Raw genomic sequence first — 20,548 nt, forward strand, 5'->3', positions numbered from 1 at the left:
TAAGCGTTATGTCTGGATACTTGGTCCTAAATTTTCTGTAGGCTTCGCGGATTGAACAAGTCATGTACCTCTTTGCTTTTGTGAGTTTCTGGCCTCCTTCTTTAACGTGCACGACGTCTCTTGATCCTGGGTTCTGAACGTGCAGTCCAGCTCATCCACCGTATAAAAGCCTTGTTGCTGCCACCAAATCCTCTTCCTTCAGAGCACTGCGCTGGTACGGATCAGGCAATGCCCACACGTCTTTTTCCGCGACCAACTTCTGTGACTTCTTAATCATGTACCGAGTTGTATCGACGGTGTATCGATGGTGTCAGCGACTCGGATATGAGCCATCGTGATTTCTCTGAGTCGCGTCCGCCCTTGGCGACCGTAACGCCGACCAGCTGCGGGAGAGTACCGCCCAGGAGCAGTGCGCAGCGCGCGTGCACACTGTCACTTTCAGAAATCGTAGCGTCATCGAAAATCAAATACGAATCTCAATTCTTTTCTGTGTGTTAGGAAAGGGTTTCTGCGCCACACATAAAAAAATCGCGGCAACTTTTTGATCAAGAGATAAACAAGAGATAAACTCCCAAGCAGCACAATGTACTGAAAGTCGAGTGCAATAGGGGTGGACGGGTAGGTGGAAGACCTTGAACAGACTCTTGAAACTAAAGAACATTGATAAGACACATACCGTCCACCCCTATTGCACCCGACTTTCAGTACATTGTGCTGCTTGGGCTGATGTTCTGAGGCTGGAACAACATAGAAGGGACAGATACAAACAAAGCCTCAAATTGCCTAAGAAATCAACGATGAAGGATGAAAGTCACTGAAAAGGTTAGCCAGCTGTAGGGATCGAATGTGGGTTCGATCCCTACAGCTGGCTAACCTTTTCAGTGACTTTCATCCTTCATCGTTCATCCTTCAACTTTTTGATGCCCATTTTTTGCTAGCGCCGTCCGAAATACAGCTAAATCGCGATGCCGCCTGTGGGATTGTTACAATCTGCTTCTAGCAGATTAACTCTAGAACAATGAAAATGATATTAACAGATAGGGCATGCAATGACGAAAAGAATGGTGTAGGTTTCATTATTCTCCAATAAACGGCGTCAGTACAAAAAGGCTCCAAATAATGCGGGTTTCCGCGTTTTCTTGCGACTTTGCCATTTTTTTTATGAAAACAGTTTCCGTTACAAATGGCTAGGAAGACGACAGCGTGTTGTCCATATATCAGTGAGCAGGTGAAAAATATTGTGGCTCTTAGAACCGCATACTTCTCAATTGAGAAGCCCGCAAAGTAGCTCGAAATGACTGGGTCACATTTCGACCAGTGTCTTTCTCCCCCTCTCCCTCAAAAATGGTTGAAGGTTGGATCTTAAATATAGGCGCATTTTTCATCATTTCCCGTCCCCTGAGGAATATATATTTATATTTTTAAATTTGAGATGGTCAGGTTCCTTGCTTGGTCGAAATTCGCTGGAATTAGCCTCGAGACAGCTCTAATATTTCTTGATGCGCTGACATCTAGCATCGAGGCTGTTATAATGACCGTTAGAGCGTTACGCTACTGAAAACTCGCAAATTTAAATAAGAAACAGATTAACTACAACAAGTGTCATCCTGGCTCGTAGCAATTATCAAATGAGCGGCTTTGAAACTACGTGGATTTCTCCCCGTTGCTACACCAAACACCTTTCACTTTGGATACTGTGATCCCTTGGGGGCAGCTCGCGATGTAGGCACCGGCATACTTACCTGGTGTCGGGAAGCCTGTGATCAATGCGGCAGGAAGTGTTGACAATGATGGTCGGGGCGTGAAAATGTCTCGCACCGCAGTCAATCGCAGGGCGTCTCTCCCTGTGGCATCTGGGGCACTGTTGCCAGTTGCTTCTTTAATGCTACAATGAGTTATTTCTTCTTTTGCCTTTGGTTTTTGATGGCCTGCTCTCTGGCGACGCTCAATTGCAGGGGCTTTCGCAGCGGCCGAAAGCAGTTTTCCGTTATTCAGTGGGCACGTAGTTTAGGTGTTGATGTCCTCTTGCTTCAGGAGACCCGCGTGTTATCGGCATGGACTATTAGGCACTTAGTAACAGACTATGGGGTGCGCCCTTTCTTCAGCCACGGATCTCCGCATCAGTCTGGTGTTGCAATTTTATTATTTCCTTCATTTCGAGGCGACGTACGCTGGTATGATCGTGATAATGATGGGCGTGTCATTTCTGTTGAATTACAACTCGGCGGGTCATCCCTTCGAGTTGTTAATTTGTATGCCCCAGCTCGGCGGGCTGAACGGGCCGAGTTCTTTCGAAGTCTCGACTGCTTCTTTCTTGGCAATTCCAATCTAATTGTTGCGGGAGACTTCAACTGCTGCATTGACGGCCATGGTAGTGGTCGTCGCCCTATAAACGCGGAGTTGTCTCAGTTGGTCCGGGATTTAAGTCTTGTGGACGCTTTCACGCACTTGCAGCCGGGGCAGTACCAGTATACCTGGTCCAACTCTCGTGGTGCACATAGTGGTATTGACCGTTTCTACGTGTCTCCCGCACTTGTGTCGCGCATGAGTGTGTGTGCTGTTGTTCCGTCTGGGGATCTGTCGGATCATCAGGGGGTTTCTCTCGTCCTTCATGGCTTCTGCAATTATCGCGCAGGATCAGGATGTTGGAGGTTGCCTGTCACGCTATTGGAAGACTCTGAAATTCGCAATGATGTGAAATCATGGCTTGAGGCTCGTTGTGCGTCCCCTCCTTTCACGCCAGGCTGGTGGGAGGAGACGAAGATCGGGGCCGCGAGGCTTTTTCGTCAGTGGCGGGCGAGACGTGCGCGTGAGGGTCGGCAGCTAATGCAGCATCTACGGCAGGTGCTATCTATACTGCGCCATCCGGGGTCTAGGAGCCCTGGAAATGACGAGGCCATACAGGAAGTCCTGCGAAGGATTTCTGCCTTGCAAATGCAGGCCTGGGATCGCTTTGCCTCGCTCCAGTCAGTTGAGCGTTGGTCACGGAAATCATGCTGTTCCCGCCTCCTCCTTGGCCGTTACTATCGCCGCCCTCAGAGTGTCATTGGGGAGCTGTCGGCGTCTGACGGGTCTGTCTGTGGGCAGCCCGATGGCATTAGGTCGCTCTTTCGAGAACATTTTGCGACTCTATACGACGCTGCGATCCTGCCCACTGAGGAGGCCCGCTCTTTCTTGCCTTGTGCAAAGCACTTTGCTCTCAGTGCCGACCCTTTTACGCGAGCTGAATACTCGGCTGCAGTCAAGGCCCTGCACACTGGGAAGTCTCCCGGCTCTGATGGACTTCCTGCCGAATTTTATAAATGCTTCTGGTCGACTTTGTCCCGTCCTTTGACAATCCTTTTCAATAGCTGCTTGGCGGGCGGTCTCTTGTGTCCTTCCATGCGCGACAGCGTTATTATCTTGCTCTGCAAAGACGAGTCTCGCAGGCTCGATCGGAACGCTTATAGGCCCGTGTCTCTATTGAATACGGACTATAAGATTATTTCTAACGCGCTATTGCAACGAATTTCTCCTGTTTTGGGCCTTGTTATTCCTCCTTGGCAGGCCTGCGCTGTCCCCGGACGGTCCCTCCAGCTCCACGCTTCTGCGTTGCGTGATGCCCTTTATTGGGCTCATAGTCGCATCCAACCTGCAGTTTTGGCCTCTTTTGACCAAGAGAAGGCTTTCGACAGGGTGCACCACGGGTACATGTACCAGGTCCTGCACGCTTTTGGTTTCCCTGTTACGGTTATTGACTGGGTCAGAACTCTGTACGCCGGAGCTTCAGCTACGATTGGGCTAAATGGGGCTCTGTCTGACCGTTTTCCAATAAAGTCCGGTGTGCGGCAAGGTTGCCCTTTGTCTCCTGCTCTCTACGCCATGGTCTTTAGTCCACTTTTGGAGTCTCTTGCAACTTTCCTCCCTTCACGTATGCTCAAACTACCTGGCTCTACAGCTCTTCCGCTTTTTGCGTACGCGGATGATCTATCTCTAATACTTAGAGATGAAGCTTCTGTTGCCGCTGTCCTAGGTGTTCTAGATGCCTATGGCAACGTATCAAATGCGCGCATTAATCGGGCGAAGAGTGTTTTGCTCTTCCTTAATGCTACCCCTTCGTGCCTTGCGCCCTTTGGCATTCCTGTTAAAGACGATGTTCGCATACTAGGATATAACTTTAATAGTTGCGGACTGTCGCCGTCCTCATGGCTGAGGGTGCACCAGCGCAGTGTCCCCGTTCTTGCTGATCTCAGAGGTTTGGTGCTCCCTATCACGTGTCGAGCCCGTCTTGCCGCCTCATGGTTTTTCAGTAAGTACTGGTACCATGGCAGTGTCGTTATTCCCCCTTCTTGGTAGCTGCTACTCGCACAGCTTTTCGTTTCATCTGGGGTGGCAGCGTGGAATGGGTGTCACGCGCCCGCATGTGCCTGCAGCGGGAGTTAGGTGGCCTATGGGTTCCACATATGAAGACCAAGTGTCTCGCCCTTGGCCTTAAAGGTATTTTTGATGCGCTCATGGAGCCGTGCCACCCTGCCCATGATCTGTTACAGTTCCTCCTGGGTCCTGATGTCAGGTTTTTTTCGGCTTTTTCGCTGAGTAGGCCTCGGTCTGAGTTTGTTGCACCTCACCTCAGGGAGTATGCCTCCTCCATGCGGCGCCTGCGCGAGTCCTACCCAGGTGAACGCATTTCTACCTGGACTGTGAAGCGACTGTACAAATCTCTCTTGGAGCTTCTTGCCATGCCTCCGCCGGCTGTGGGCCTTGGTGTGCCCCGGCAGGTTGCTTGGCGTCTTGTCACCGCGGGCTGGTTCGACGCACGTCGGGCTAGCCTGCAATGGCGCTTGGCACACGGCGTTTTACCGCTTCGGGACCGTCTGGCTCGGTACGGAGTCACCACTCCTTTCTGTCCATTCTGTGCTTGTCATGAAACTGCGGAACACGCGTTTCATCAGTGCCTTGTGCCCGATACTCTATGGCACAAAGTTGAAGTCCTGTTCGGTGTGTCACACATTCGGTGGGCTGTCATTCAAACGCTCTTTCAGCCTCCCGTCCCGCATCGCGATAGGAAACAGTTCCTCCTTCTGGCAGTTGAGATTAACTACCAGGTGTGGATTTCTCGCTGCATTGCAGCACAGGGTGGCCGCATCCGTAGTGTAGCAGAAGTGCTAAATCTTGTTCGAGCAGGGGTTCGTCGCGCTCTTCGTAGAGAGAGAGCTGTGCTGGGAGCTGTGCACTTTGCAAGACGGTGGCAGACATCTTCGGTCCTCTTTGAAGATGATAGAGGTACGTATGTGCTTCACTTTTAGGTGGCCAAGTACAGTGTGCCGTTGTCACGTTCGCAGCTTTCCGCGAGTCTTCGTTCGTTGCATGGTGACGTCCAGCACACATATTAATCTAGAGATCATATTGCTCTAGAGTTGGCATCTACGTAGCCTTAGTTTAGTCCGTGTGAAACGTTAGAGGGAGCCAGTCTGTGTGGCTGGTCTTCCGCTCCGATGCCAATACAGAGAGAGGCTCCCCGGGTGGAGGCCAAGACATTGCACTGCGTTTTGGTTGAAACCCGCCACTTCCCCAAATCGGGGTAGCTGGGACTAGAGCCCTGCGCGGATGAGATTTTTGGCATCCGCATCCGACCCGCATCCGCGCACACATTACCGCATCCGATCCGCATCCGCACCATACACAACAGTTTACATCCGCATCCGATCCGCTGAGCAAAACGCACCATCCGCATCCGATCCGCAAAATCCGCACGTTTCGAAAGACGCGTAAAGACCGCCGGAAGCATGTTGGTATAATTTCGGATGCCTCCAGGCTGTCACGGAAGGACTCAGTCATGACGACAAGCAAAGGTAAACCTTTCAACAAACGCGATATGGAGAGACTTCTGGAACGCGTGGAACGCTACCTCGTCGGTGCTCGCGCGGTTCGAGACGCCAGAATGCCTCCTCTCCCGTCTTGGCGCCGTGCATGGACAAAGGTGAACCCGAGCATGCGCTATGCGCTCGCTGTCGGCTGTCGGCGCGCAATACAAATAAATTGCTGGTGGAAAAATGACAGCACGCGGTATATCCGCATCCGATCCGCTACCGATCCGCTGCCTTCGTATCCGCATCCGATCCGCATCCGACCTCGCGCCATCCGCATCCGATCCGCACACCGCAGAAAGTGCTAAATTTTCATCCGAATCCTCAAGTATCTTGCGGATATCCGCGGATATCCGCTTCCATCCGCGGATGGTGCAGGGCTCTAGCTGGGACATGCAATTTTTGGTAATGGGGGCTTGCGTACGCGCTCGCCCCCGTTTCTGTCGAACTTAAAAAGCAGAATATGGATTACTTGCATGGGGCTGGAAGGTCTTCAGTTGTCTAATTGCTCTAGCAACAACGTAAGTATCCTGAGAGCAGACGATCCTTCGCCGTTGCGCCCGGTTGCGTCACCGCATGATACGCCCATGTGATCAACGTTCCTTTCTGTGAGCCGTGCGCAAACCCAAAGGAATGCAACGTTTTGCCAAACCCCAGAATGTGCCGGTGGCGCAATAGTCCGGGAAAGTTGGCAATACTCACCACTCATTCACACGGTGCTCAGCTTGTAGGTGGTATCGGACAGATACTTGTGAAAAGAAAGTTCGTCGATTGGTGCACCCGTTCGCTAATTATTTAGCCCGGGGATTTAACTGAAACACCCGGTATACCAAGTGTTTCCTTTTAGCTGCAACAAATTCTCATAAAATGGGAGTTGCCTTAGGACGCGCTTACTTTTGTCATTGGATTACTCGACGGGCTGCTGCAAGGAAACCGCATTTTATCTCAATTAGGGGATTAATTAGCAGAGATATTTTGATCAACCTTTTCGTTATCGATTTTAGGGAGCACATTGTAATGGTGATATTTCAAGCCTGATCTCCACATGATACGCTCGAGACACTTATAAAGCACCAAGTAATCGCAGCGCGCGCAGCAGCAACTACGTCAGCTCTGCCGTTTGCTGCAAACCGTAAGTGATCGGCGAAAGTGCGACAGTGACGTCGATATCTCCGTCCTCGCTCACAGAAGACGTCATACTCGAGTCAGGCAAGCCCTTATCGCGGTATGTTTCACGATCTTCGTTTTCTTTTTTTTTTTTTTTCTTGCAAGGAGCTTTTCGAGCCGTGTCCAAGGTATATTTACCTTGCCGTGTCCACTAGGATGAAATGAGTGATGCGCCAAGCCACTGCGAACACATGAAGGAAGAAAAGAAAGAAAAAAGGAAAATAAAGATCGTGAAACGTACCTCGATAAGGGCTTGTCTGAATCGTTTTTGACGTTTTTTTGCGGAGATATCGACGCCACTGTCGCTCTTTTGCAGATTACTTGCGGTTTACAGCAGACGGCAGAGCTGAAATAATTAGGCCTGTAGCGTGCGCTGCGATTACTTTTGTGTTTTGATCAGTGGTTCGAACAGATCAGGATCATGTGGAGATCAGACTTTAATATCGCAATTGCAATGTACTCCCTAAAGTCAATAATTAAAAATTTGTTTAAAATATTTCCGTTAATTAGTCCCCTAATTGAGAAAACATACGGTTTCCTAGTAGCAGCCAAGTCGAGTATTCCAACGACTCAAGTAAAAGCGTCCGAAGGCAGCTCTCTTTTTTCTGAAAATTTGTCGCAGCTAAAAAGAAACATCCTGTACATAACCGCAAAAACGACATCTAGCTGCTCTCGTAGCGTTTTTATTAAAACTATGTGAAGGAATAAAAAAATGCCCTGTATAAAGCGCATGTGTCAATTTATCATATTTTTCATTCGATGTTCGCGCAGCGAGGCAACAGCGGCTGTGAGCAGCGTACAGACGTGGGCAGATGAAGGGACAACAACAGGAATGGGTGGGGGACAGGAGGGCTAGTACGCGTCCTGGGCTGACTTCTGAGGGACTAAAACCAAGGGAAACCCTCAGACAGCATAGCCGGAGGTATAGGATTCGAACCCCATGCACCAGCTCCCGGTCTTCAGTACGACCTTGCTACCACCAACAAGCGCATGCTTTTACCCGCTCGGCCATGCCGCAGGCTAAATTAATTTATAGTTTAGAAAGGTATGATGTCATAAGCTACGCAATCTGCAATGTATCTGGCAACCTTGCTCGCCAAAGGTCGATTTCCATCTCCCCACCACAGCTGCCGACAGACTTCCAACAACAGAGGTGGGCAACGTCAGGATTGACGCCCTGGGGGAATGTGCGTCAGAGGTCGACTTCTAAGGGAACTGTGCCGACATATGTCTGACAGTGTCTGATGAAAACCCAGGAAAAATCCCAGACAGCACAGCTGGCACCGGGATTCGAACCAGAGTACCTCCCAGTCTCGACGTGACATGCCAAACATGCTCACCACTGAGTCACGCGAGCTGGTAACTACAGAGCTCTGTACAGGTCACGTAGCACTACAGAGCTCTGTGTTCCGACCACGACCAACTAGATTATAGCGACCATGCCATGGACACCCATTTATAGCGCTGCATTTGGAGGCTAGCGGTGGCGCCACTCATCGGCAAGGTTATTGCTTCCTCAATTTCTACAATAATTTGTAGTTCAGCTTTTAGTATTTTTCTACAAGCGGTGGACGTACCACGAGGGATGCTTCTTTCTAAAGTTGATTATCATCATCATTCTACGCATTTTCATAGAAGCTGTTGCTGTCGTCTGCTACGGTAGTTGTACCGTCGTACGTCCGCTTCTGCGCGTTCAAACTCCAAATTTCCATTGTGCAATCATGGTGTAGATTTCGCGGACCCATGTGTAGCGCTCCTAGCGGATCGTAGGGACGGACTCCTCATAGGGGTTGCCGGCTGACGTGGTCGGTATAATGTAGTAGCTCATGGTTCCGGCGTCGCACGAAGAGCGAAGATGCCCACATTGTTGCCAGGTGAAAGACGCTAACTCACAATGACGCCACCTGCCCTTGAAGAATCCGAATCTATGGAGCTTTGCGGGGTTCTTCAAAGTTCGTGGATGTGCACAGGACGACGTTTGTATTTTGCGTGCTGATTCTTTTAGAGATTTTGATTTGTGATACGAAATAAGACAAATATTCCTTGAGCTCGTACTGGCGCTTTATGTGGACATTGGTGCAGTCTTTCGTTTGGTTCACAACAATACAACTTACTATTATTCTTTCAAGGACAACATTTTACATATTGCACACGGTATACGAAAGAGACTCAGTTGCAGTTTACGGTGCAACGTAGATTATACGAGAAAAGAGTTGCGTGATGGGTTGCTACCATGGCTTGATGCACTACTGACAACAATTTAAAACTGGTTAGTTTCCAAAAATTCAAAATCACCATGCGAAATGCTGGAGACGACTTGTACGGACGTGGCTCCGATTAATTTTCGGCGTAGGATTCTATGTGAAGTAATGAACACGAAGAAAACGACAATGTCACAGCACATGTTCCAAGTCTTGAGCTGGAGGTCCACCCGACATGGAGAAAATGCAACGGCTCACCAGTTCCCAAACCCAATATTGGGTCTGCTGCAATTCAAATGGGAAGGGAAGTAACCGGCCAGGAGCAGCGTATGAAAGTGTGGAGAGTTACGAAACTGGCACAACGAATAAGGGGTGTACAGGGGCACGACGAAACGTAAAAGGTTCAAGGTGTGTCCAAAGAGTACATCATTATCTGTCCAAATGTTATCAAAGTAACTAAATAGGGGACGCTAGTTGATATCTCCCCAGAGCCGACAGCACCCTACTTGTGAGACACGTTGTCACTGGCTAATCCTTCGTCTTTTTGTTCTTTTTCGTGGCTCGTTCAGACACACCACCCGCTATTCTCTTCACCTCATCCTTGTTCTTTTCGTTGCCGTAGCATTTGATTCTCCAACACGACGTAGCAATTTTTCGGTCACTTTTCTCTTGTCCCGCGAGACATGAACCTGACGAGCATGAAGTTCGCCTTGGTCCCACGTTGCCTCCATTGACAGCATTTTCCACGACTTCTTTCGCCTGCAGCAGCTTTTTCCCTAAGCATCTGATACTTGAGGATAAAGCGTTGACTTTATTTGCCAAGGCCTGTTGATCGTTGCAGAGGGATATTACGCTACGCTGCTATCTTGGCTTACTCGAACAATGCCGTCTGCTGCGAAGTCTCTTGCGTGAGAAGTGCAAATTTCTTGTTGAGCACGGGAATCCTTGCAGTCTGTGGTGTTGTGCTCAAACATTTCATTGCGAGGAACTGTGCGCTTGCAACGAGGACAGCCAACTGAATGCCGAGCGCAGTCGTTGAGAAATTGAGATATCATTGCGAGATAATCACATTCAAAATCACAACCGTTGGCGTAGTTCCAGCAGTGCACTTCGAACTACAACAGCTCGCTCTCGCTGAACTCGAAGGTTTTCACGTACCTGGCTTGTAGCCATAGCCGTCAAATGGACACTTGCATCCGGCTACAAGCAGCTGGTTGAAGCAGTGATGACAGAATCCGTGAGCGCATTTGACGAGATGCAGAGTTTTTGGCAAAACCCCGCATAGATCGCACAAGCCTACACCAGGCACTGGACGGACAAATTGAAATGGGCGCCAGTCAACATCTTCCGAGAATCCAGTAAGCACGACTGGGCGGGACATGATGGGATGTAATGTCAGTGAAGCTGGGTTATGGGAAGACTTGTGGGCGTCGTGCTGTCCAGCAGAGATTCCATTTCGGCAGCTGTCACGAGGCTGGGATGCTGTTGCCTCAAGAAATCTACAATGGACTGACTCTTCTTCGTTTTTAGGTGAGCCTTGGTATTGCATTTCACCGCTAGGACACGGACATTGTGTTGCGGACATGACAATTCTAGAATTATGCGTCAGTGGTACGATATGTATGATAGTTTGCTGGCAGTACACGAATATCAGTTTATTTTTGTTTTAATTATGTTTTAGGATCCTGAAAAGTAGACAGGCGATATAGAGCGGTTCCCTGACGAGCTGGGCATTGACCGTGGGCCAAGCAATCTTGTTGTATTAAGGGGTCGAGTGTAGCTGATTTAAACACACTAGGAGTCGTCCTGAAAGGCCTGGAATGTGAGCAGTGAAGACGTGCTCTAGACATTTCAAGTCACCACAATGAAGGAAGCTTGGTGAGTCCACATGTGGTAACTGACCAATACAACAAACACCGAGGAGCATTAACGCGTTAACGCTGCAGTTCGCCCATGATCCCCGTGGGGCGCAGTCGCCGCTTAGCGAAGCAGATAAAAGAGCCTCGTGATTGGGGGAGAGGGCAGTGTTTTGCCGACAGCTGTCGAGGTAGGCCGCGAGATTTTGGCTGAACGGAGGATCTGTTAAGTGCAGCGTGACAGATGTAAGTGGTGCCCTTGTCACTGATTAAAGAGTATGTTCGTTGAATTGGGTCTGTGTCTCTCGGTGCAGCGGTTTGGGTAGAAGACTGGTTGAGCTCTACCCCGAGCGGGATTTGGGGATCACACAGGAGTGAGCACTGCCTAGCTTCTTGATGACCGCTACGGATTCTCCCGCAGGGAGCAACCTTGGCTACGGTGAATGTTTGTGGCCGACCACGTCAACTCCTCTACGTTTCTCTTTTATTCTTTTTTTTATTTTTTTACAGCCGAATTTGCGTGTCCCAGAAGCCCTGTGAGATGACGATTTTTCTGACACTTTGGAGAGACCAGTAGTGCAAAGGGGGTGGGAATACTGCTAAGACGGTAAGAATATCTCCCTTGCTGTCGTGACCTATCTCACCAGAGGCTCCGTTATGGATTTGGAAATATAATCTTGCTTAGCCAGAGCAAGCGATACTAGCACCGATTGAGTGTTCAGCGTGAAGTGGAGAAAACGAAGGCACTGACACGGGGTCATCTGTGATTTTGGTGTAGTTGACCTGAAAGCTGAGCAAGGTCAGGATGGTCAGTACTTCCGACGTGACTTCTCGAAGAGCGTGGGCACTTTGGAGGAGGAGCAGGATATCGTCGAAATTGATTAGAAGCCTCGTTGCTTTTGTGCGTAAGAATTCCACGAATCGTTTGAGGAGTTTTGTAAACACTCGTGAAGCCACAGAGAAACCAAAGGGGAGAACATTCCACTGATACAGGTGTGGCCCCCGTTGGAAGCAGAGGAGATTGCTGTGTTCTGCATGAATTCAGACTGACAAGTAGGCGCCCTGGACGTCTATCCAAGTGAGAAAGGTGTTCGGTTGATCAAGGATTCCGTTGTATGCCAGCCCTCCATCTTGGAGTGTTGGTATCGCATATAGATGGTGTTTATTTTTACCCCGTACCTATTTTAAATGCGATGGCAGATATGAGCGAACCCTTCGAGCTTTCTTGAGGCTTGGTATGTCGCAGTGTAAGCCCTGCAGTCATTGGCTGCTCCTTGGGGGTCAAGTGTTCCAGCGCAGCTACAAAACTGTAGTGAATCAGTAGACCAAGAGGCCTAGTGGTTACGATGATGGCATATTCCACGCCGAGATGGGGAGGCGACCCGGGTTTCAATCAGCACGCCCGCTGTGCTGTCTGAGTGTTTTCCCCGCGTTTTCCCTGGACGCATCGGGATCGCGTCTGGAAAGGTGTGCGTGAGACCGATACGGTAATATTCGGCATGCATGGTTTCACAATCCACTCGCCTACGTTTCTCTTCCGAAAACAGGGCACGTATTAAATATACGAGTTTTAAATATTCTCACTCCCTGTGCAGCTAAGCCAGAATGACGTAAGCCGGACACACGAATGGGAGCGAAGCGCAGGTGATTGTCTCCGAGGTCGTCTGCTTCGCGTTCGAACCGCAACATAGTAAGCGAAAGGACCTCAGTAAATAATGATTACGACTTTCGCTTACCAGTGTGAGTGCGGACATGACCATGTTCCGAGGAACACGCGGTGATATGCTCGTGGCTACAAACGCGTATGATGTCCCGAAAGAGCATTCCACGAGGCGATCTAAGACTTCCCTCGACCTGCAGACCACATCCTGCACCCACCCGACGACGCCATCACTCCCGCCCGGCGGTCGGACGCTATACGGTTTCTCTGCCGCTCCCTGATTTGGCCTGTCCGCACCAAAGGGCGCTCGCTGATTGGCTTTGATTTACTGATGAGCACATCTCAGCTCATAGGTTATCAAGGAGGAAAACGAGGGTAGTTTTCAGATATATGTCGGCACAGTTTCCTCAGGACTCACGTTCGCCCAGGGCCACCACTGATTGGCTTTGTCCGAGTGACGTTTTCTCCGATTTCCGGGGAGGGAATTCCGGAATGCTCTACATCCAGGGTCTGCTCTTGCCATGCCTTACGTGCGTGAAATTGCAAAGAAACGACTCCACTAATTGGCATCATATTTTCAACCTCACTGTCGGTGATGAAGGAGGAGTAAAATGGCACTGATTTTCGGAATCCACCGAGACGGAAGCGATAGTCCAGGGGTGCCAAGTGGTGGTCTGCGGGTTGCATGTGGCCCGCGTGGGCCTTGAGCAAAAGAAAGAAAAAAAAATCCGCCCAAGCTTCATCAATGGCCGTGGCATTATGATTTGGCTCTGTACTTCTGCCATTTATCCTGCGTTGTTTAGTGATAGCAAATTGTTGCCATTGACCTGTAACAGCCGATGACTCTCGAAATAAGGGACGAACGGGTCCGAGTACATGACAACAGAGAAGACGACGAAAGTAACACAAAGACAGAACGCAGAACTTTCAACTTTGAATCAGAATCAACCTTTAATCGTATGATTACAGGTTGAAAGTTCGACGTTCCCTGTCTGTTTCTGTGTTACTTCCGTCATCTTCGCTGATGACTCCCTGAACATGGCCCTGCGTCTATTTTTTTACTTGATTGGTATTACGAGTACATTCCTACATAAAACTCTGAGTAAACCTTACATGGCCCATTTATAATATTGGTGCCTTCAATGCCACCAGAAGCAGAGTTGTTCAGTTGCAGGCTTGGTGATCTCCCGAATGAGTTCAGGAGACTTGAAACGGAACTTTCTGGCTCGCCGTTTTCCGTAGCTGTGAACAAGGTTCCTGATGACTTAAAAATGGAACTGATTGGCCCGTAGTGCGACGCAACGATAGGAACAAGTTCGCTGAAGTTGGTACAGCTTCGTGTTGTTCTTACGTGGGACAAAACTATCCTAAGATTCGTACGTTGTCGCGGAGAAACCTGTCCATGTTCGGGACAACATGCGTCTAATAATAATAATTCGTGGCTTTACGTTACGAGACAACTGTGTCAGCATACGTCTGCGAACAGGTGTTTTCTCTGATGAACCTCAATAAGTCAAAGTTCCGCTCATAACTAACAAACGAACACCTTAAAGCAATCCTTAAGGCGGACTCATGTGATCTAGTTAACGTTCGCTTTTGGAGAGGGTTGGCATCACGACTAAAATTGTTTTCTTCGCTTTGTCTTTCTCGCGCGCTCTAGGAAAGTAATATAATTAGCGCAGCGTGCAAAACATGGTAACAAACGACAACACCATTATCTGCAGGGATCTGGAAAACTACAACGAGCTTGTCGAATTTGTTGATTGCCAACTATTCCCAGACTGCTACTCCAGGGAATGACATAATTTTGGCCCAAATATCACGGGCCGAGAGAAGCGACTTTGTTGCATCTCTCATAGACTCCCACGTATTGAAAAATTGAAAAACTTCATTCGCCAAAAATCAGTGGATCGCATTAGGCCTTCAAAAATGCGTCATTCCCTAGATAAACTCGAGGAGAACACGCCTGTACTTGTTCCTTGTAGAAATCTAGCGAGGTTTACGGGAACCCTGCGAACAAAAATTCTCAATAGACTTTCTTAAGAAGTGAGTCCGCCTTAAGATTGCAACTGCGTAATCACGCGATGTTGCGAACTACTGCGATGTTGACGCAATAGTTAAAAACAAGAGGCGCAAAATTTCCTCAGTACACAGCAAACACAAAAGGATTAATGGTGAAAAATGGATGTCACGGAAAAGGTTAGCAAGCTGTAGGACCCTGGACCGGTAATCCATAAGATGTGGGTTCGTGCCCTACAGCTGGCTAACCTTTTCAGTGACTTCCGTCTTTGATCAGTAATTTCTTGGGCTTGAGGATTTGTCCTTCTATGTGTTCCGGCTTCATAACATCAATTCCCATAATGTACGAAAGGATTGCTGACGCTGTGATTGAGCAACGGTAAGTAACGCAAATATTTATGTTTTATGTCGTTTTATATTCTGTGTTGTGTTATCTATATCAGAAACAGGCAACCCCAAAGCTGTGGCATGCGGCCCGCGTTGCTCATTCATGGCTCAATGCGGCCCTCGGACATGAATGAGTTCGGCACCCCAGCGATAGTCCCTTTAAGACAAAGGACGGCATAGGTCCCTGTGAAGTCGTCCAAGGACGTATGATCCCCGCCTGAGCGTGGCTGACTATGGCAAGGGGTTCCATCGTCACCAGTACCGCTGTGCGGGAGGGGAAAGCTTAGATGTCACACGGTGGAAGCAACGCCGTCATGTCGGTTCAAGCAGTTGTCATCAGAATAACTTCTCCAGTTCAAGTGTAACGTTTCGAGCCGTACCAACAACTGCGTGCGAGGGTGACTCAGAGCAACGCGAACCGCATTTGTGTAAAATGCGACAAGCTAAGCGGGCGAGAATGTCTCGTGAAAACGACGAAAAGCACCAACTCCATCTACTGTGCAAGCGGGATGGGCTCTAGATAACCAAGAAGCTACCTTCTACTCACGGGACAGCGGGCCAAGGAAAACAACAACATTACACTAGGGTTCAGAGACACAATGGACATGTTACCGATATAGCGAGAGACCCTGTACTGGCCCAGTGCAACGTCCTTGCCCTCTCGGAGACCTGGACCAACCTACCGCGAATAGGGAATGCGCCTGTGACGCGTTTAACACATTCACCTTGAGAGATAAAGCAGAAGTGGAGGTGCCGCCATCCCGAGAAATGACGAACCTGTTAAAAAAATACACTGAAGAGACAGTCGCAAAGAAGACAAGTGCTGTGGTTACATGAACTCGACAGAGGCGGGTCGAGTTGACTTATAGCACCTCCTCATATCCATCCTTCATTGAAGATTGGTTGACACGGCCTGATGGGAGAGGTTTTGCTGCTATAAACCAAGCCGACCCGTTTCTGTCGCGTTCATGTAACCGCGGCTAAGGTAATACACGCCCTATCCGCTGCAGACGAAGTTGGTGACGTATGGAGACAGGGAGAGGGGGGATGGTGTTGGAGAAGGTTTGGTCAGCCTGCTAGCGGGCGGCAGCTCTGTGCACCCAGGCAAGGCGGGAAAGAGGAGGGTTAAAAGGAGACGGGAAAGGTGACTGTGGACAAAAAAGTAGAGAACTCCGACTTAACATAACAAAATAAAAAGTTTTACTCAGATGTTTCGTCCGTCATGCGACGGACATCCTCAGTGAAAAAATGGATGAGAGATCATACAACCAGTCGCTATTTATGGAGATGGCAGTATTGTTCGGGAAGAGGGCCACGGTTTTTGTTACAAACCGAGGGGCCACCACGTATGTGCCACGACTCTAGAAGCTTCCTGGGTCCCCACCTTTGTTCGCGAGCCAAGGTCACCGCGTTGTCGAAGTCGAAACAATGTCCCGTGTCCCAACAATGCTCTGTAAGCTCCGTCTTAAACCGAGTGGCGTGGGTCGCACTCTTTACGTCCCGTTTATGTTCTTTGAAACGAGTGTTCCTTTTTCTGCCTGTCTCGCCAATGTAGCACGTGTCACAGTCTTGGCATTGTACTTTGTATACTACTCCAGACTGGTCTGCTGGGGGGACGGGGTCCTTCGGTTTCGATATGACACTTCGAAGTTTAACATGCGGTTTGAACGTAGTCCCGATAATCCGTTTCTGTCTCTCAAGCAGCTCAGCCTGTTTCCTGGCGCTGAAAATGTGGCGCATCTCGTCGGGTTGAAGGGTCTGCAACAACGTTTTCTCGGCTAAGTCAAGTCGATGACGGGAGTCGTTGAGTTTGGACTTGTTCTCGAGGACTCGGGCTTTCAAACAGTCGATGCCGAAGTTCAGGGCCAGCTTTCGACCGTGCGGACCACGGCCGTCAGGACTAAGTTCAAACCGCATGTTAAACTTCGAAGTGTCATATCGAAACCGAAGGACCCTGTCCCCCAGGAAGACCAGTCTGGAGTAGTCTACAAAGTACAATGCCAAGACTGTGACACGTGCTACATTGGCGAGACAGGCAGAAAACGAAACACTCGTTTCAAAGAACATAAACGGGACGTAAAGAGCGCGACCCACGCCACTTGGTTTAAGACGGAGCTTACAGAGCATTGTTGGGACACGGGACATTGTTTCGACTTCGACAACGCGGTGACCTTGGCTCGCGAACAAAGATGGGGACCCAGGAAGCTTCTGGAGTCGTGGCACATACGTGGTGACCCCTCGGTTTGTAACAAAAACCGCGGCCCCCTTCCCGAACAATACTGCCATCTCCTTAAATAGCGACTGGTTGTATGATCTCTCATCCAGTTCGACACTGATGATGTCCGTCGCATGACGAACGAAACGTCTGAGTAAAACTTGTTATTTGGTTATGTTAATCTACTTTTTTGTCCAGTTATGTCGTCTCCCGGCTTTTGGAGTATTTTTGCAAGGTGACTGTGGTACAGGAGGGAGAGCTTTGTGCACTTCCTCTGGCTTTGAGAATCGGATAGTCGCGGAGAACCACCCACAACAGAAAACACACGAGCATCCCTCTGTAGCCTTCATTCTGTAACTGGTAACCGCCAGGATGACTGGCGAAGACCTATGCGTCGTAGACGTGGTCTACAAGGATGCTCCCCCCGCCCTCGTTGTGCTGGTATACATTAATGCGGGGTACTCTAAAGGCAAGATCAAGAGGTTCCTTCTAGTCAAACTCTTCAATTACTCTGCCAGCAACACCTTCGTACAAAACTCTAAGGAATAGAACATGTCCATGACCGTCGTGGGAGGCTTCTATACGGACATTAAGAAGCTGCAGAACAACTGGTTCGCGGGCAATGAAGTCTTCGATTTGCATCTAGCCAGTGACGATAAAATTCCCACAACCTGTACGGGAAGTCCTATAGAGCAGTTGACTAACGTAGACAAACGGGGTAGTTGGTAAGTCATACTTAAATTTCCTTTGCAGCCGAGAGACAAGGACAGAAGAAACAGACAGGAAGGCTGCGCCTGTTTCTTCTGTCCTTGTCTCTCTGCTGCAAAAGAAATTTAAGTACAGAGCAGGTTGGTTAAAACTTGACATGATCGAACGCACAAATGTCCGTCGGAGTCTTCTGTACGTTCCATCATGTCAAAATGTACGGGAAGTGTTATAGATTGTGTCTTCGTCAGGGGGCACAGAAAAGCCAGTGGTTGCCAATCACCTATCAGTTTCTATAGGCCACGATAGGCAACGATGGCGTCATAAATGCTATTGCATTTCAATGATAATCTGCACAGCGATTCCTGCACAATGTTTTCCCTTTCCCGTGCTCCTAGGAGGGAAGTGCCGGGAATGGCTACTAGAGATCACGTGGTTTCGCAGCCGTCCATTTTGTATTGCCAACTTTCCCGGACTATTGCGCCAACGGCACATTCTGGGGTTTGGCAAAAAATACCGCTCGTTTGAAACGTTGCATTCCTTTGGGTTTGCGCACGGCTCACAGAAAGGAACGTTGATCACATGGGCGTATCATGCGGTGACGCAACCGGGCGCAACGGCGAAGGGTCGTCTGCTCTCAGGATACTTACGTTGTTGCTAGAGCAATTAGACAACTGAAGACCTTCCAGCCCCATGAAAGTAATCCATATTCTGCTTTTTAAGTTCGACAGAAACGGGGGCGAGCGCGTACGCAAGCCCCCACTACCAAAAATTGCATGTCCCAGCTACCCCGATTTGGGGAAGTGGCGGGTTTCAACCAAAACGCAGTGCAATGTCTTTGCCTCCACCCGGGGAGCCTGCCGCATTGATCACAGGCTTCCCGACACCAGGTAAGTATGCTGGGGCTTGCATCGCGAGCTGCCCCCAAGGGATCACAGTATCCAAAGTGAAAGGTGTTTGGTGTAGCAACGGGGAGAAATCCACGTAGTTTCAAAGCCGCTCATTTGATAATTGCTACGAGCCAGGATGACACTTGTTGTAGTTAATCTGTTTCTTATTTAAATTTGCGAGTTTTCAGTAGCGTAACGCTCTAACGGTCATTATAACAGCCTCGATGCTAGACGTCAGCGCATCAAGAAATATTAGAGCTGTCTCGAGGCTAATTCCAGCGAATTTCGACCAAGCTAGGAACCTGACCATCTCAAATTTAAAAATATACATATATATTCCTCAGGGGACGGGAAAAGATGAAAAATGCGCCTATATTTAAGCTCCAACCTTCAGCCATTTTCGACGGAGAGGGGGAGAAAGAAACTGGTCGAAATGTAATGTGACCCAGTCGTTTCGAGATACTTTGCGGGCTTCTCAATTGAGAAGTATGTGGTTCTAAGAGCAACAATTTTTTTCACCTGCTCACTACTACATGGACAACTCACTTTCTTCTTCCTACCCGTTTGAAACTGGAACTTTTTTTCGTAAAAAAATGGCAAAATCGCAAGAAAACGCGAAAAACGCCGTTTTTCGGAGCCTTCCTGTATAGACGCTGTTTATCGGAGAATAATGAAACCTACACCATTCTTTTCGTCATTGCATACCCTATCTGTTGATACATTTTCATTGTTCTAGAGTTAATCTGCTAGAAGCAGATTGTAGTAATCTCACAGGCGATATCGCGATTTAGCTGTATTTCGGCCGGCGCTAACAAAAAATGGCCATCAAAAAGTTGCCGCGACCTTTTTATACGTTGCTCAGAAACCCTTTCCTAACACACAGAAAAAAAAATTGAGATTCGTATTTGATTGTCGGTGCGCTACGATTTTTTAGAGCGACAGTGTGCACGCGCGCTGCGCGCTACCCGTAGGCGGTACTCTCCCGCAGCTGGTCGGCGTTACGGTCGCCGAGGGCGGACGCGATTCAGAGAAATCAAGTTAAAAACGCGGTTATAGGGCCGTTGCAGTGAAGTTTGCACAGCGCCATTTCGGGCCCAAACGGCCGCGGATCCCAACAGTAAGGAGTTCCATCAGCGGGTTTTGCATGGTGTGTCAAACGGTATGGTGCCAATAAAGCTACAAAACCTGTAGGAAATCAACAGAAAAAGCGGTGCTTCTTGAAAAGCGCGAACGACTCGAAACCGTGTACTTGAAAGTGCCGCGTCGTCTGCTAAACTGGGGAGTGTTGCATGATTTGGGGCGCTCATGTTGCTGCTCACTCGCGCCACCTGGCCCAGAGCAACAGGCCCATGGCGCTGTTATGGCAGCTGTCGTGGTAAGCTCGAAGTTTGCACAGTATGTGCATACGCATTCCTTTATGCATTGGCTATTACTAACCCGCTTGTGGCGGATGGAGTAAAATTTGTTCAAGCTAAGCCTTATGTCTGTATACTTTCTAAATTTTCTGTAGGCGCTTCACGGATTGAACAAGTCACGTACCTCCTAGCTTTTGTGAGTTTCTGGCCTCCTCCTTTAACGTGCACGACATCTCTTGATCGTGGG

At 49.0% G+C, this 20,548-nt stretch overlaps 1 non-coding gene across 1 annotated transcript; it reads right to left on the minus strand.

The window, feature by feature from the left end:
• Positions 1 to 18,790: 18,790 nt before the first annotated feature.
• LOC135393580 (U1 spliceosomal RNA) lies at positions 18,791 to 18,954 on the minus strand. The gene has a single exon (XR_010422680.1). It is a non-coding gene; the product is annotated as a U1 spliceosomal RNA (small nuclear RNA).
• Positions 18,955 to 20,548: the final 1,594 nt, after the last annotated feature.

This window comes from Ornithodoros turicata, chromosome 4 (genome assembly GCF_037126465.1).
Source record: "Ornithodoros turicata isolate Travis chromosome 4, ASM3712646v1, whole genome shotgun sequence".
Lineage (NCBI taxonomy): Eukaryota > Metazoa > Arthropoda > Arachnida > Ixodida > Argasidae > Ornithodoros > Ornithodoros turicata.